This window comes from Callorhinchus milii, unplaced genomic scaffold, assembly GCF_018977255.1.
Source record: "Callorhinchus milii isolate IMCB2004 unplaced genomic scaffold, IMCB_Cmil_1.0 Scaffold2, whole genome shotgun sequence".
In the NCBI taxonomy this organism is placed as follows: domain Eukaryota; kingdom Metazoa; phylum Chordata; class Chondrichthyes; order Chimaeriformes; family Callorhinchidae; genus Callorhinchus; species Callorhinchus milii.
This window is the reverse complement of record NW_024704743.1, coordinates 77,782,281-77,797,978: the sequence shown is the minus strand read 5'-3', so window position 1 is coordinate 77,797,978 and position 15,698 is coordinate 77,782,281.

The window sequence follows — 15,698 nt, the reverse complement described above, 5'->3', positions numbered from 1 at the left end:
ACACACCGTCCTTGAGACAGTCCGTTATCTCTTGTACGTGCAAGGAGTTTCAGTCCAGCTGCCCACAACACACTTAACTTAAAAGTTAACCCGTTCGCAACATCTATTATGATTCTAACATTATACAAAAAGTGTAAATTCTAACACAATCCCCCTGATAAAATCGACCATCCACTTCATAGTTGTTGTGAGACATTGCTGTGCACAAATTTGCTGCCATGTTTGCCTACAGAAAGTGCTTTGAGACGTCTCCCGCAATATTAAATACAAGGGTTATTATAATTGTGCAGTTTAATTGAAGCATAAATTGTTTCCGCATCTATTAATACTGAATTCAGTAAATATAATCAATCACTAAGAAATGGAACTGAAATCATCAGAACATTTTTGAAATCAGATCACTGTTGCGTAATGTATACATTCCTGTTAAATATTTTCTGTGTTTTCTGTAGATTGAATTGCTGAAGGAATGATTGCATGTGCTGTAGTGTATGGATTTATCAACAAACCACGTTTATCTGGAATCTGCATGACTCCAGATCCCAGCATTGCCATGATTCAAGCTTAACATTTCCTGGCACATCAGTTATTTGCTTACCAGTGTTCAAGGATACTGTGAGACTCAGTAAAGTCTTTACTGATTTAATTCTGCTAATTTTCCTATTAAACCTAAACAGTTGATGGACTCAGATTACTGAATACTTCAAGATATGAATAAAAATTAGGTTGCTCAAACAACCAACAGTTGCAAGCAGCACTGATCTGAGGCCATTGAGCTGCTTGTTTTGGATGTGGATCAATGCAAAAATGTATCAGTCAACAGAGCGATAGACTAGTGGAAACCATTAGAATGTTGCTTCTCTGTATCTGGTTTCTTCCAACTGGAGGCCAAGGTTGAGAGCATTCACATAAGTTGTTACCGACAGTCAGTGGAATATAGATCACAACCTACTGCATAGTGTTCAGTGCTTAGCTGCTCTGCCGTGTTTCAGCTCAGGATGTGACAGCTGGTACTTGGACCAACCTCCACTACCACAGAGTTTCAGATTGAAAGGACCTATTATGTCAATGAAGCAGTCAGTCTAGGTATTAGACTGCTTGCTATGTTCTAACCTTATCCTACAGTCTGCTGATGTACATCCAATAACTAGAGGCAGGGCTCAGAATGTCCAAACTCTTTCCATGAAGCTCCCTTGCAGCTGGCACAGAGCAAGAAAGAAATATTCAATCAAGGCTTCTGGGAAAAACTCAAAAACTGTCAGTCAAAAGATCAGATGGGTTCTTATAATAATAATAATATAATAATCCTTGCATTTGATATATAGCGCTTTTCACGTCTTCTAGACGTCCCAAAGCGCTTCACAGAATATACTGTAAAGTGAATTGACTGTATGTTTGTGGGCGAATGCAGCAGCCAATTGCGCACAATAGTGTCCTACAAACAGTCGTAGATTGAAAATGACCAATTTATTATTGTTTTGGTTTTGGAAGGATTATTATTAGGCGTGTGGAGTAAGGAAACTTGCCCAAGGTTTCGCCCTCTGCCTGGAATTGAACTCAGGTCTCTCACTTGCAAACGAGTGCTCTAACCACTGAGCTACAGGACTCCATGTCCATGTCCATTCTTGACACAGAATGTTTTGATCTGTGTGTCAAGTGAACTTGGCGGTGTTTCTTAATAGTGTTCCTTAATAAGGAGGAAAATAATGATAATAACAAACCTTACATTTGATATAGTCCTGTAGCTGTAGGAGTCCTGTAGCTCAAAGCACTCGCGTTGCAAGCGAGACACCTGGGTTCAATTCCAGGCAGGGCGAAACCTTAGGCAAGTTTCCTTACTTCACACGCCTAATAGTAATCCTTCCAAAAAACAAAACAATAATAAATTGGTCATTTTCAATCCACGACTGTTTGTGGGACACTGCTGTGTGCAATTGGCTGCCGCGTTTCGCCCACAAATATACAGTCAATTCACTTTACAGCATATTCTGTGAAGCGCTTTGAGACGTCTAGAAGACGTGAAAAGCGCTATATCAAAGGCAAGGATTATTATTATTATTATTATATAGCAACTTTCACACAGGGAGGATTTCTCAAAATATTTCATAGGATTTACCGTATGCATTTAGTAGGCAAAAGCAAAAACCAATTTCCACACTGCAATATCCAACATGCAGCTATGAAGTGAATGACCAATGTTATTTGGGGGATTGTTTGCCAGAACACCAGGAAGAAACCCCCTTCACTTTTCAAATAATTCCGTGTGATCTTTAACGTCCACTTGAACTGACAGATGGGACATCGGTTTAATGTATCATTGCAGCCTGGCCCCTCCAAAAGTGCAGTACACTACCCAGCACTGTATTGGAGTGTCAGCATAGACTGAGAGTTCAAGTCCTGAAGTGAGGCTTGAAACCACAGCCTCTGACTCGCAGACGAGAGTGCAAACAACTGAGCAAAGCTAACACCTTTATCCTATAAGTGCTCTGAAACACTACACTGCATGGAGGGCGCTATATAAGTGCAAGTATTTGTTGTTTTTATTGCTACAATTTCTTAATATTATAATATCCACATATTTGCAATTTATAATATGAAATTGTATTTACTGTTAGTGTGGAACATCAGCTACAATTGCACTTAAAATTGTCCTTCATTTCCATTAGATTAGCCATTAGTGCCATTCTGGCTACTCCAAAGAATTCTGATTCCCAACACCCTGGAAGTCTGTTGAAGATGTCCAGCTGCAGACTTTGGTAGCTGAGAAAACCTTGCTATCTAACTGCCTGACTATTTCCATACTACTATTTGCACACTACTATATGAAGCAAGTCATGTCTTCACAAGGTTGTTGTAAGGCAATACGGGATCAAATTTGAGTTCGATGTGATATTCTTCACACCGAATGGATCCAGTAAGGACAACCCTTCCACACTGATAAAGGTGGAGAAACATACGCCTGCGGTGCTAGCCTACGAGCTTGACATCAGCTGACTCAGTCAGAAGCACTCTTGCCTCTAGATCAGAAGATTGTTGTTTCATGTCCCACGTCGGGACTTTCAACTCACAGTCTGACACTCCAACACAGTGCTGGGGAAGTACAGGGGAACTTCACAACATCCTTAGGACCACCTTACAAACGATGGGATGCCAGCTTTTTGATATTATGTACAGTGTCATCATCAATGGAAAGCTGTTGATCCATCTTCACAGGCTTCAGCATTGAGAAAAGCTTTGGCAAATCTGCACTCAACCTATTTAATATAAAAAAACATCACATGAAACAAAATTGTGATTCTTATACCACTAATATAGGCTGTATTGAGTCTGGTGGACTCCTCTTCTGCTATTCAATATATGCCACAGAAATATGAAAAGTGGAATTTCTGACCCCTATGGTCCTCATGTGTTGTAAGTGTCATCTGTCATTTGTAAGGTGATCCTAAGCACGTTGTGAAGTCCTCCAAAGCTTTGTCCTGGATATATTATGTCCCTTGCTCAGTCTAGTGGAACTGTTTTGAAAGACTGACTCAAGTGGCATGTGTATAGCTCCTGGATTTTGGTTCTCTGCTGTTGATAGATTCCATCCTCTTCACTTCCTCAGAGTCTTCGAATTCATTTTCTCCTCAGGCAAACAATAGCTTTTTCATCCAAAGATTCATCTCTTGTTCGGGATTAATCATAGACATATGAATTATGACTTTGTACTGTTCCTTATGTGTGAATTTTATTATTGAAAGTAGCTTTGAGCTGTATTTGTTTTAAAAACTTTCAGGAACATGCTATATGTTTTATGATAACACAATGTGATGTGACATTGGCACCATATTAGATCATTCTGCATATAATGCAGCAGTTACTTTGATACAATGAATGACATAACATAATACTGTATAATATAAATTCCCAGAAACAGAGGTGTCAGTGGTTGTGCTCTGCACTTTCCTCAATATACTTCAAATTCTTAGCGTTCTTTGCTCAAAAGCAGTGCTCTGATTGTTTTTCTCCTCCTTGGATGGCATATTTCTACCTTTGTCATCTGTAGATGTTTATTATGGAGCCACCTCATTATATTTTAACAAGCCTGCCCCCATTTTCTGGAACTGCATCATGCAATCTCTCTGCCTCACCTCTCCCTCCCCACCTTCAAAGCCCATCTAAAGACTTATCTTTTCCAATGTGCTTTTGATCACCTTTCCCCTCTCACATAATACTTGTTCACTGTAAGCCATATTCATTAAAGTCAATTTTATCGACAGTTGTTAAGATGTTAAATAAACATTTCAGAAAATTTGTGGGTTAGTGACTTTTAGTTGCCAGCAGTGGAAAATGATCATGTATAAATGCAGACAATAACATACTGTTTGTATGTATTTGCCCTCAAATTAATTGACAATTTGCTTGTCCCCCAGTGGTCGAAAACTTGTGAATCCTCAACACAAAGTGATCCCCTGCAATTTTAAGGAATGATGTACATTACAGGACTTAGAAGTGTCTTTTTCTGTAAGCACTTCAGACTCGTAAGAGATAAGTGCTTCTTATCTTATTTCCTCATGTTGTTGAATAACTATCTGCAATTATTTGAAAAGGAACTTTAAATCCGTGTTGGTATCAGTGTCTCTTTTCGCTCACTGAGATTTTATACTGTTGATTATACATTGACACTGAGAAGCGTTGTAACTTCACAGAATCTTTTCACTGTACGAGACAGTTACAGAGGTTTGAGTGATACCTCTCAAACCAATCCCTCCTCTGAACTGTCCAATTTAACGTGAATCCTGCACCCAATTTACGGTTCAGATTACGTGCTGCAAAGAGTTAGTGTCAGCTGTCCACGTTCGGGAAAAAGTCCAGATACTGGCATGACTTGGGTGCTGCATTGCCAGTTCAGACATAAAATCTATTCTGGTTTCTGTCAAATGCACACCCATCCAACGAGGCACTTTTCTGTATGTCTAGTATTATTGTAGCCAGTCTAAACAACAATGATTCAGTCAAAGGAAGAGGGATAGGAGACTTAATGAGCTTGAGCCTTTTCACCAAAGCTTGTTTATTCCATTTGTATCTGTAAAGAGTGATTTCCTAGTGCATTAAGAATGGTAATCTGACTGCGGTAGGCACATTAGCTCTGAGATTAGATACGATCAAGCAGAGTCAGGTTATAACTTTATATCTGCCATATTCTTGATTACACTCAGTTAAAAATGTAAAATGCCATCCTGTCAGTAAATAGCCTGCAGACTATGCTGCGTTTCGGTTCGCCTAACCAGATGACCCCTGCAGATTATATCTCGGATTTCTTTCAGATGAAGTAGAGTTTACTTTCATAAGTAGGTTATTTTCAATGTTTGCTGACTTTTGCTCTATTTAAGTGATACTATCACTTGACAGTTCCTAATAGTTGCACCAGACCTACCATCCAGATGAATACATGGTCTGCACTTTTGTTCACCTTATAATGTCTCTTCCATTTTAATTTTGTGGTGTGTTTCCATATTGCAGTATTAATACTTACAGATCAAGAGTAGACCTTTCATACACAGATTTCCAATCTATTTGATCTTTTTGCTGTATTTGTTGCATTTTCAGCAATGTAGGAAAAATGTAGAACCAACCATGTCAAAAATCTGATATCCTTAAACAAATCCAGGCCAGAGATATTTTTCGCCACAAAAATGTGAATGAACTCTCAATTAGTTTAGTAATCATTGTATTTGATATGGCACCTAGAGCACTAAAAAATCTTAAATGCTCCATGATTGCTGTAAAGTGTAGTGACTGTGTATTTGTAAGTGAATGCAGCAGCCAATTTGCACACAACAACCGTGAAGTGAATGATTAATGTGATCTTTAACATCCACCTGTATTGGACCTTGGTTTGACATCTCATTCAAAGGAATGCACCTCTGATCACTACTGCCAACATGGGGCTTGAACCCAAAACCTTCTTTGCCAGAGGCAAGAGTGGTACCAACTGAACCAGGCTGATACTTGGTTGTTTGTTCTTTGACACTGATCACTTTAAGGAGCCTGACTGTCTGACCTGGGTAATAAGGTGGAAAGGAACACAGATTTCAGATAAGGTACCTAAAGCAATAAAAGCAACTGTAGCCAAAATTATCTGATGATCTCCCAAAGTTAAGCAGTGAGTCTCATCCATCTTGATCTTGATTAACTCATTGTACAATGAATCATTTTAGTCAGTCCCAAATAAGCAGGGCCAATTTCCCCGGTTGTATGGGTAGATTTGATATGATTTTGTTTAGCTTCATCCCAGTCCATGTTTACTACGTGCAAGAGAAGGAATTGGAGCATCTGTTTCATTTGAGATTCTTCTACAATTCTTCTACAGCTTATCACAACGTTGATCAAAAGATAAAAGGTTAGAAGATTGGTAGTGAGGTCAGAAGGTTCTGGGTTCAAAACCCACTCGAGAATTTGAACACATTAGTCTAGACTGGCTATCCAGTGAAGTGCTGGGGAACACCACAATGATGGAGATGCCTTCAACAACAATTTGCATTTATATAGCGCCACTCATGCAGGGTATCATCCCAGAGCACTTTCTTTGGGTGCGATGTTAAACCGAAAAATTCCATGGCATTATTCAAAAAAAGAAGGGAGTTTTTCCGGTTTCCCCAGATAAAATCCACTTTAAGGTTGTCTATGGGACACTACTAAGTGCAAATTGGCTGCCATGTTCACTTACAAATACACAGTCACTACACTTCACAACTTTATTTTGCTCCTGTGAAATGCTTATTTTTCTAAGCAAACCAACCAGCAAGCTGTTTGCTTCAGCAGTTTAACTCCCAGGTCGCTGGGCAGCCTGGCTAATTGAATTGGTTGGCGTGTCAGGTGAAAGCTGATTAAAAAAGTAATATACTTTTCCCTATTGTTTCTTGTTTTGAGGTCACTTGAAGAGTGTTTGATGTCTAAATCAATGGATAATAATGGCTGAAGCTTATAGCATCATGTTATAGTTTTTATTGCACTATTCGCTGTGTAGTTGTGATGGAGATGAAAAAAATTTGATTTACCAATGGACAACAATATTTCCCATGTTACCAAGAGAGCAGTCATTACTTGCAAGATGTCAGTGTCTTCAGTGTTGCCTACTTGCTGGCACATCCATTCATTCAATGGTAAAATGAAAAAATGTATTCCATCCCTCACACTCAGCCCACGATTCCAAACCTAAATTGTCTTCTGGCTGAATGAGAAGACCTTGAGATTTATACCGAAGATTTATTATTGAATTACATATCCAAGTTTCATTACTGCACACTTTACAGCAGAATAAAAAAAATTGAGACCAATTTTACTCCATGAATTTTCTATTTTTATTGAGGAAGAGGAAGGATTTACAGACCGAAGTTGATGCTGTAATGATTCTTCGTGCAAACTCCATGTCTATAAATTTCACTGAGGTGGCTGTCTTATCAGATATTAATAAAATATTTGATTCGTAGCTTTCTATAAGGGAGTGTTGATTATATTGTTTGGAATCTGCCGGCAATTCATAAGACAATAGTTGAACTATTCTCATCTGCAAGATATACTTGACTGTCACAAAGCCTATGTGTGAGGAGCACTGGTAGGAACAGATTGCAGTTAAATGTTGTAGTCAAGCACTTTGAGACGTCTCGAAGACGTGATAAGGCGTTATATCAAATTCAAGGATTAGTACTATATACTCTAATGGTAGACTGTTCTGTTTTTGATCAAATCTATCTTTGTACCTTTACATGATTCACTGATTGTTCAGATAACATTTGCCCACAAATACACAGTCACTACACTTTACAGTCAATATTGTGAAGCGTGTTGAGACATTCAATGACGTGAAAAGGATATGAAATTCAAGAGTTATTATTTATTATATGAATCCATTTTGTTTGCTTCTGTCCTGTGTACTTTAACATTTGCATTTGGGCACTAGCTTCATCACAGGTTAGAATAATTGTGAATGTCTTGATTGAGCTTGTATTGTTGTCATAAGGGAATTCTCATCTCTTTGGATATAAGTGAAGGGCTGTTATTCAGTTACATCTGAACTGACCTGTGAGGAGTTATTTGTGTATTCCTGCCCCAAAAAGGAGGATGTTATTAATCTATGCACGAGATGAAGGATCAACACTTTACTAAACAATTCATCAGTGCATTTGATAATTGCATATTTCTTATTAAATTTTTTGAGAAACACTACAAATTGGACCCGACATAATCCTTGCATTTGATACAGCGTTTTTGACGTCTTCAGCGCAAGATCTAGCAAGTGAAGAATCAAATCACTTATTCACTCCTTAACCCATTCACTATATTATCCTTCACATTTATGAGCTGTGCTGTCTGTAGACTGAGAAGGCTCCAGAAAGAACCCAGGGGTAATCTTTTAAATATTTCAGGCCTGTGTTAGCTACATGTTTCATTCTTGTTTTCAGTCAATTTCAATAGCTATGTCTACTTACCTAGGCTGTACAGTAAATGAGACTCCCCCTTTCTGGCCCGTTTTCCCTGCTCTGCGGTAGGTGGTGACTCATGCTGGAGTATGTTCCATGGGCACCAGCTATGTTCCAGTAACAACTCCAATCTTTATATGGCAATGAATACTGCTAGTGTTGGTAGCTTGCTTGACAATGGCTGGGACCCTGTTAAGGCTGCATTTCTATTCTCATTGGATTTCCATGCTAACATCCAATGATGAGGAATCGAGGAAATCACCTCCACCCTCTGCTCCACAAACAGAAGAAGGGTTTTTAGCCATTCTGCTTCTGTTCTCTGGAATTCCAAACTGGAGTTCCTCTGATATACTTGTTCCTGACTTTCAAGGCATGTCTCAAAAGCTATCTCTATGACCACGGTTTTGGTCATCTTTTCTATTCCCTCTCCCTTTGTTTCCTACCTATAGCTTGGGTACCCATCTAGTATTAGGAAGTTCTTTGAGGTGTGAAAATGCAATGGGTACAGCATTATATAAATATAAATTGAATGGTAAATTATATTGTCTGAATCAGAATATTGTGGTTTCAAGTACCATGTTGGGACTTGGAACTTACCATAGTCTAAGCTGACACTCCAGTGCAGTGCTGGGATGTTCGAATTGTACAAGGTGCCATCCTTTGGATGTGACATTACACCTGTCCTGCTCAACAAATCCCCCAAGTAAAATTGGTTTTTCACTTCATGGCTATTTGTGGGTCATTGCTGTGAGCAAATTGGCTGCTGCATTTGCCCACAAACTAAACAGTCACTTCACCTTACAGTTTATTCTGTGAAGTGCATTGGGATGTCCTCCCAGGTAAAAGGCACTATAACAATTCTAAAGATTATTATTGTATCACTATATAGTGATCAGAAGAATATTGACTCAATTCCTAGTCAAAAACTCTCACTACAATAACTCTACATTATAACACTAATGATAATAACTTGAATTTGTATAGAGCCTTCACATGAAAATAAATAAAATTGAAGATTTAATTTATATAATCTTTTAATATGACTGTAGTTTGGGTAAAGCGTGTTTGTGTTACTTCTGTGCATAATGTAACATCAAATGGGTGATAAAACACGGCAAATTTCACCCCCTTTTTTAATATATTTTTCCTCCCGTCACATGCTGTGGACCTTGCTATGTTATTCAAAAGCCCCCAAATAAATCTTAGAAAAGAAGCACATGTGAGGATGATCAGTATCTGTCTGTACCCTGAGATATGAGTCTCAAATCTTTCTCTTTTAGATGTTGATCTGTCTGCTGTGCATTTAAATAAACGGTGCAAAAATGAAATTATAGGGTAAAATTTGCTGTCACTTCTTATCAATTTCTTGTGTTAATTAGAACAAGAAACAGGTTAAGAAACCAATTTGCACCAATTGTAACCCACCAATTTGCTCCTATCACCCAATTAGCACAACAGCTTCTTAAATCTAGACGTACCTGAACTTAGCACTGCTCCTGGCCTCTGATCCTTCTCATCTGCTCCTCCTGATCAACTGGTCTCTTGCTGGTGAAAGAATAAAAACACAGGAAACCGACTTTATTTAGTATGAAGTATCCAAAATAAGTTTTAAAGGAACGCACAGTGTCATGCACAATCTGTTCACTGCCCTTTATACAGCCAATTTCTGAGGCAGACCACTGGAAAGTGATTGTTATTTTCCCTCTAAAGAGCTTTAACTCCTTGTTTAATTCCCTCATATAAAGTCTGGGTTTCCTGTTATTTTAGCAATGGTGAGCAGCTATATGGGAACACATGTTGGAACAGTGGTAATGATGAAGTAAAGAAATAAATTTGCAGTGTTTCTTAACCCATTCCTTGTCCTAAATAATGCGTGGAACAGAAACTATTGCAACATTTACCTCCATACTTTTGTTGAAGTTAGCCATTCCTGTTTTGACGGCATGTCACCATGCATATCTCAACACACTGCTGAGAATGTACTGTATTCAGTTTACAAATGCCACATGTGGTTGTGAACACATTGATTTTGTTATAAGTTTAACATTAGATGTACATTCATATTTGGCACAATCTCTCTAGAAAAGGTTCCTCATGAAAACATATTTATACAATAATTCCCTCTTAAAAATATCCAAAAAGATTTTAATGTTTAAAAGAGCAAATAGTGACATGGCCTGTTTGAGATCAAGTTGCCTGTATTATAAACCCCACAGTCATGCTGTAAAGAGCAATTTCTGTTTGATGGAACTTAAATATCAAAGTACACTTCACCTTTAAGCATGCACAGTACCAGAGAATATCCTCTGTTTCTTTTCTGCAACACCCTAACCACTAGGGTAGACTGATCTTAGACAGAATTAATGCTGAGACTATATCTGATTCTGTAATAAATCATTGTTGGCAAGATATACTAAATACTGTTGGCAAGAAACTTTACCCGGATCTAGATTTACTTTATTAACGTAAATTTCAGTGTGTCCAGAATTTTCACAGTGCTTAATTTTGAAGCCGCTTTTCTCTAAGTCCCTTTTAATAAATATGGAAAACAAGCTTCAAAGTTAAAACTGAGTTCAGCAATTTGCCAAATTCTGGACACTTTGAAATGCTACGTTAATAGAGCAAATCCAGACAAGGGTGGAATTTTACCCCATGTATTGGCTAATCTGTTCCACTTCTCACACTTTCAATCCTTGGCCCAGTTTCTTGCCCAGAACTAAAGGGCCACAGAGTGCATTCACTGTGCATGCACTGTGAGTGCATTACTGAATTCTTCCTGTGACTTCTGAACAAATTGTAAGTGAAAGCAAATGTTGCCAAAAAATACACCAACTCATTTTACATTGGCTATAAAACAAACCTTTCATTACTTTCAGTATAATTGTTATGCTCATTAATTTCTTTAGCGACCGCTCTCAGACTATAGTCGTCTACTGAGATTTCGCTGTTCTTGAGAATGTTAATGTTTGTCCCATTACAGACCAGCAGAATGAATAAAGATCTCTTGTCATTGGAATGTCTTACCTGTAACCCCAATAATCAGTGTACGAACAGAAACCAGCTCAAATCTTCAAATATGTTGGCAAAATTAAATCTATTTGCAATAAAACTTTTTGAGATTCTCTGAAAAAGGAGCTGTTCCCATCCAAAAAACAAGACTTTTTTTAGCCCATTGAAACTACCCAAAACCCTTATTCCAATGGACTCTTATATTTAAAACTTTCCTGCACTATGACCTGGTTGCTGTATGCACACAGCAACTTCTGTTTTAGGAGTAAGGAATTCCTAGTGCAAAAGGTACCTTTAACTTTTTTTTCCTTTGGATGAACTGCGAACTGTCTTCCACTGTAGACACTTGAGAGTTAAAACCTATCGATCCCTCTCAAGTCTTTCCATGCACTGCACAATCACAACCACTCTCAGCTTAATTCATTTTGCTTTTTGGTAGATCGTGTACTTCGCAAGCATCCGTCTTTTTAATAATAGTGGAACCTTGCAAATGTCAGCCAACAACTACAATCATGGTGCGCTGCAGCATAAAAACAGATTGTAGTTTTGAGGCACTGTAAATAACTACTTAGAAAAAAATGTAATAACTATAATTATGTTTGTGTCTGTCTGTGACTTAGACTCCCTTTTACAAACTACACTAATAGATTTCTGTTTCACAAATCGCAATGATTGTGGTAATTGTGTGGCTTTCATAAGGCTGCAGTGGTTCATGCCTGAAGCCACCCCATCTATTAAGCTTCGATTGTTTGCTGCTAGAGTTAATCAAGCAGCACAGGCCTGACACTTTCTACCCAGGAGCTCCCAAGGTGGGTGGATATTATTTACCCACAGCATTCTGGTGTTGATTACAGCAACAAGACCGACACTGCCTCTTAAGCAAAGGCGGAGAAATGTAGGATTTTTCTTCGCGTTCACTAGTAGCACTGGCTGTTGTGTGGCAGGCTGTATGAAGTCGCTACTTGGCCCAATTTGAACTTGGGCCAATTTTCTCCTTTCCTCTCCAACTGCACCACCACTATCACCATAAAACTCATGCCTGGGATTAAGTGAACAGGGTGCATTGCACCGGGGGGAAGAGTGCACGTTTCATTTCAGACACAGGGAAATTTCCATGCAAATGTGGAACTCTCAGTCTGGCTCTGTTACTCTTAAGTATGGTGATGGGGTCCCGTACTTGTCAGATACCCAGGTAACCAAAAAAGCTACGCCTGACGATTACTAGTCTGTACAGGAAAAAAAAGTGTGACAGTAACACGATTTCTCACAGATGTGTACAACACACAATATTTCCTAAGACATTCCCAAGGGTGGAGTTGTCACAATAGTGGTGAACCTGACAGTGGTCTGTTTTGTGGTTTCTGAATTTTCTCACTTTTCCATGGAATATAAATGAGACCCAAACTTTAGTGTCAAAACAAGCTCTTGCACCCTTTTAACAGCTCCTTACACCGACTGTTCTAACTCAGAAACAAGATACAGTATGTGGATTTATTTTCAGTATAGCCCTATAGAAACCAAGCAGGATTCGAGTGTTTCTGAATTCTGTGAATTTTGGCAACACTCTTGCTCTTATGGGCATAGGACTATTCTTTCTGTATGCTTTATCCTACCTGTTCTTCAGGCACACAATGCATTGGAAAGAAAAGCGAGTTTATCCTGGTATCCTGGCCAATAATCCTCCAAGTATATTGGGACGTCCTCCCGACGTGAAAGGCGCTATACAAATGTCATTTTGTTGTTGTTGTCGTCGGTCATTCACCAACAGCTGGTATTTACATAGAGCCCACACTTCATGTACAGTAGCATGGTAATGGCAGAGTTAGAATCAGAGAATCATAGAATATTACAGCACAGAAGGAGGTCATTCGGCCCATTATGCCTGTGCCAGCGCTTTGGAAGAACTACCCAATCAGTCCCACTCCTCCGCTCTTTCCCCATATCACTGCAATTTTTTTCCTTTTCAAGTACCTATTTAATTCCTTTATGAAAGTTGTTATTGAATCTGTTTTCACCACCCTTTCAGGCAGTTCATTCCAGAACATAACAACTCTCCATGTAAATAAATGTCTCCTCATCTCCCCTCTGGTTCATTTGCTAATTATTTTAAATCTATATCTCCTGGTTACTGACTCATCTGCTAGTGGAAACGGTTTCTCCCTATCTACTCTATCAAAATCCCTCATAATTTTGAACACCTCCAGTAAATCTCCCCTTAACCTTCTCTGCTCTAAGGAGAACAATCCCAGCTTCTCTAGTCTCTCCACATAACTAAAGTCCCTCATTCCTGGTACCATTCTGGTAAATCTCCTCTGCACCCTCTCCAAAGCTGTGATATTCTTCCTAAAGTATGGTGCATAGAATTGGACACAATATGCCAGCTGAAGCCTAACCAACGACTTATAAAGTTGTAGCAGAACTTCCTCGCTTTGTAATCAGTGTCTCTATTTATATAGCCAAAGATCAAATATGCTTTTTCAACAGCTCTATCAACGTGTCTTGCCACCTTCAAAGAACTGATTATGTGAACCCACAAGTCTCTCTGCTCCTGTACCCCCTTTAAAACTGTACCATTAATTGTATATTGCCTCTCCTCTTTCTTCCTTCCAAAATACAATTACAGCTGCTTATGAAACCTTGTTCCGTTCATAATAGCTGCCTCGTTCATCTACAAAAACATGTTCCTTAAATGATAGTGAAAATGATGATAATAATAATCTTTACATTTGATATGGTGCCTTACATCTCAGAAAGACATCTCAAAGTGCATCACAGGATATACTATAAAGTGTATCAACTGTATTTTTTAGGCCAATTAATTATGAATTCCGTAAGACAATTTGATATTAAAAGGTGTTATATAAATGCAAATTCTTTCTATGTTTTATAAATGAATTCAATAATAATAAAACAAGATATAGAACCTTCAATGCAAAGCATTCCACCTTCAGATCAAAGCCCTCAGTAGTCAGCACAATGTACTTCTGCTGAAAATTGAAACGTGTGTAAAAGCAAGCAGAATATCAGGCGAGAGCATCGTTGGGAAATGCTGCAGGTTTACTACTGGTCTCAGTGTTTTGACTCTTCCGACACTAAAGCGACATTGGAGCTTGGAGCTTCCAACTAGAAGTATGCTTGCCTAATAATACAGTTTCTACACTTTACAGTTTGAAGCCCTTTGAACCCTCCTGGAAGTCTCCTGGCATGGACATTAGGATTGAGCTCAGCTCCAATACCTTTTTTGGTGATCATTTGCTTTTTTTACCATTAAGTTCTATTATAGTGCATTGAAATGATTTTCCTTGACTGTATGACTCTCCTCTCAGTTTGCTGTCTATATACATCACCAGGCTTTAAGATTTATTAGGATAATACCAGGATACAAAATTATAGACTATATGAAGAGCCATAAAACATTGTTTTCACTGAAGCATATAAGGTTGGTTTGAAGACAGAAGGGAGAATCTAATAGATAATCAAAATTAGGAATGGTTTGGATTGAGTAAATTGAAAATGATTATTTCCACTGATCAGCAATCAATAACAAACTGTGTGTCATTCTGGCTCGGTTGAAAGAACTTTTGCCTCAGACTCTGGGTCCTAAGCTCCACATCTAGGTCTTGGAACTCGCATATAATCTAAGATGATATAATTAATCACGGCCTCGCTCCCTCCTACCTCTCCAACCTACTATTCCCCTACCTACCTGCCCGTACCCTCCGTTCCTCTGGCTCCGGTCTGCTCCACGTCCCCCGCCCCAACCGCCCTACCATCGGTGGTCGGGCCTTCAGCCTCTCAGCCCCCAGGCTCTGGAACTCCATCCCCCAGTGCCTTCGCCTTGCCTCCTCCCTTTCCTCCTTCAAGGCCGGTCTCAAAACCTTTCTCTTTGACCGTGCCTTCAGCTCCCCTCTCGACTCTCTTCCCACTCCTCGCTCCCTCCCTTCCCTCCCCTCACCCTGACCATTTCCCCCCTCCTCGCTCCCTCCCTTCCCTCCCCTCACCCTGACCATTTCCCCCCTGCTCGGGTCATGACCCAACTGTGCAGCGCCTTGGGACGTCCTCCTGACGTGAAAGGCGCTTTATAAATGGAATCTTGTTGTTGTTGTTGTAATGCAACACTCGAGGTGTTCAGGTGGAAGTTAAAAGATCACATGGCACTATTTGAAAAGAGAAGGAAATTTCTCCTGGTATCCCGCCCAACAATCTCCAAAACAAAATTGGTGATTA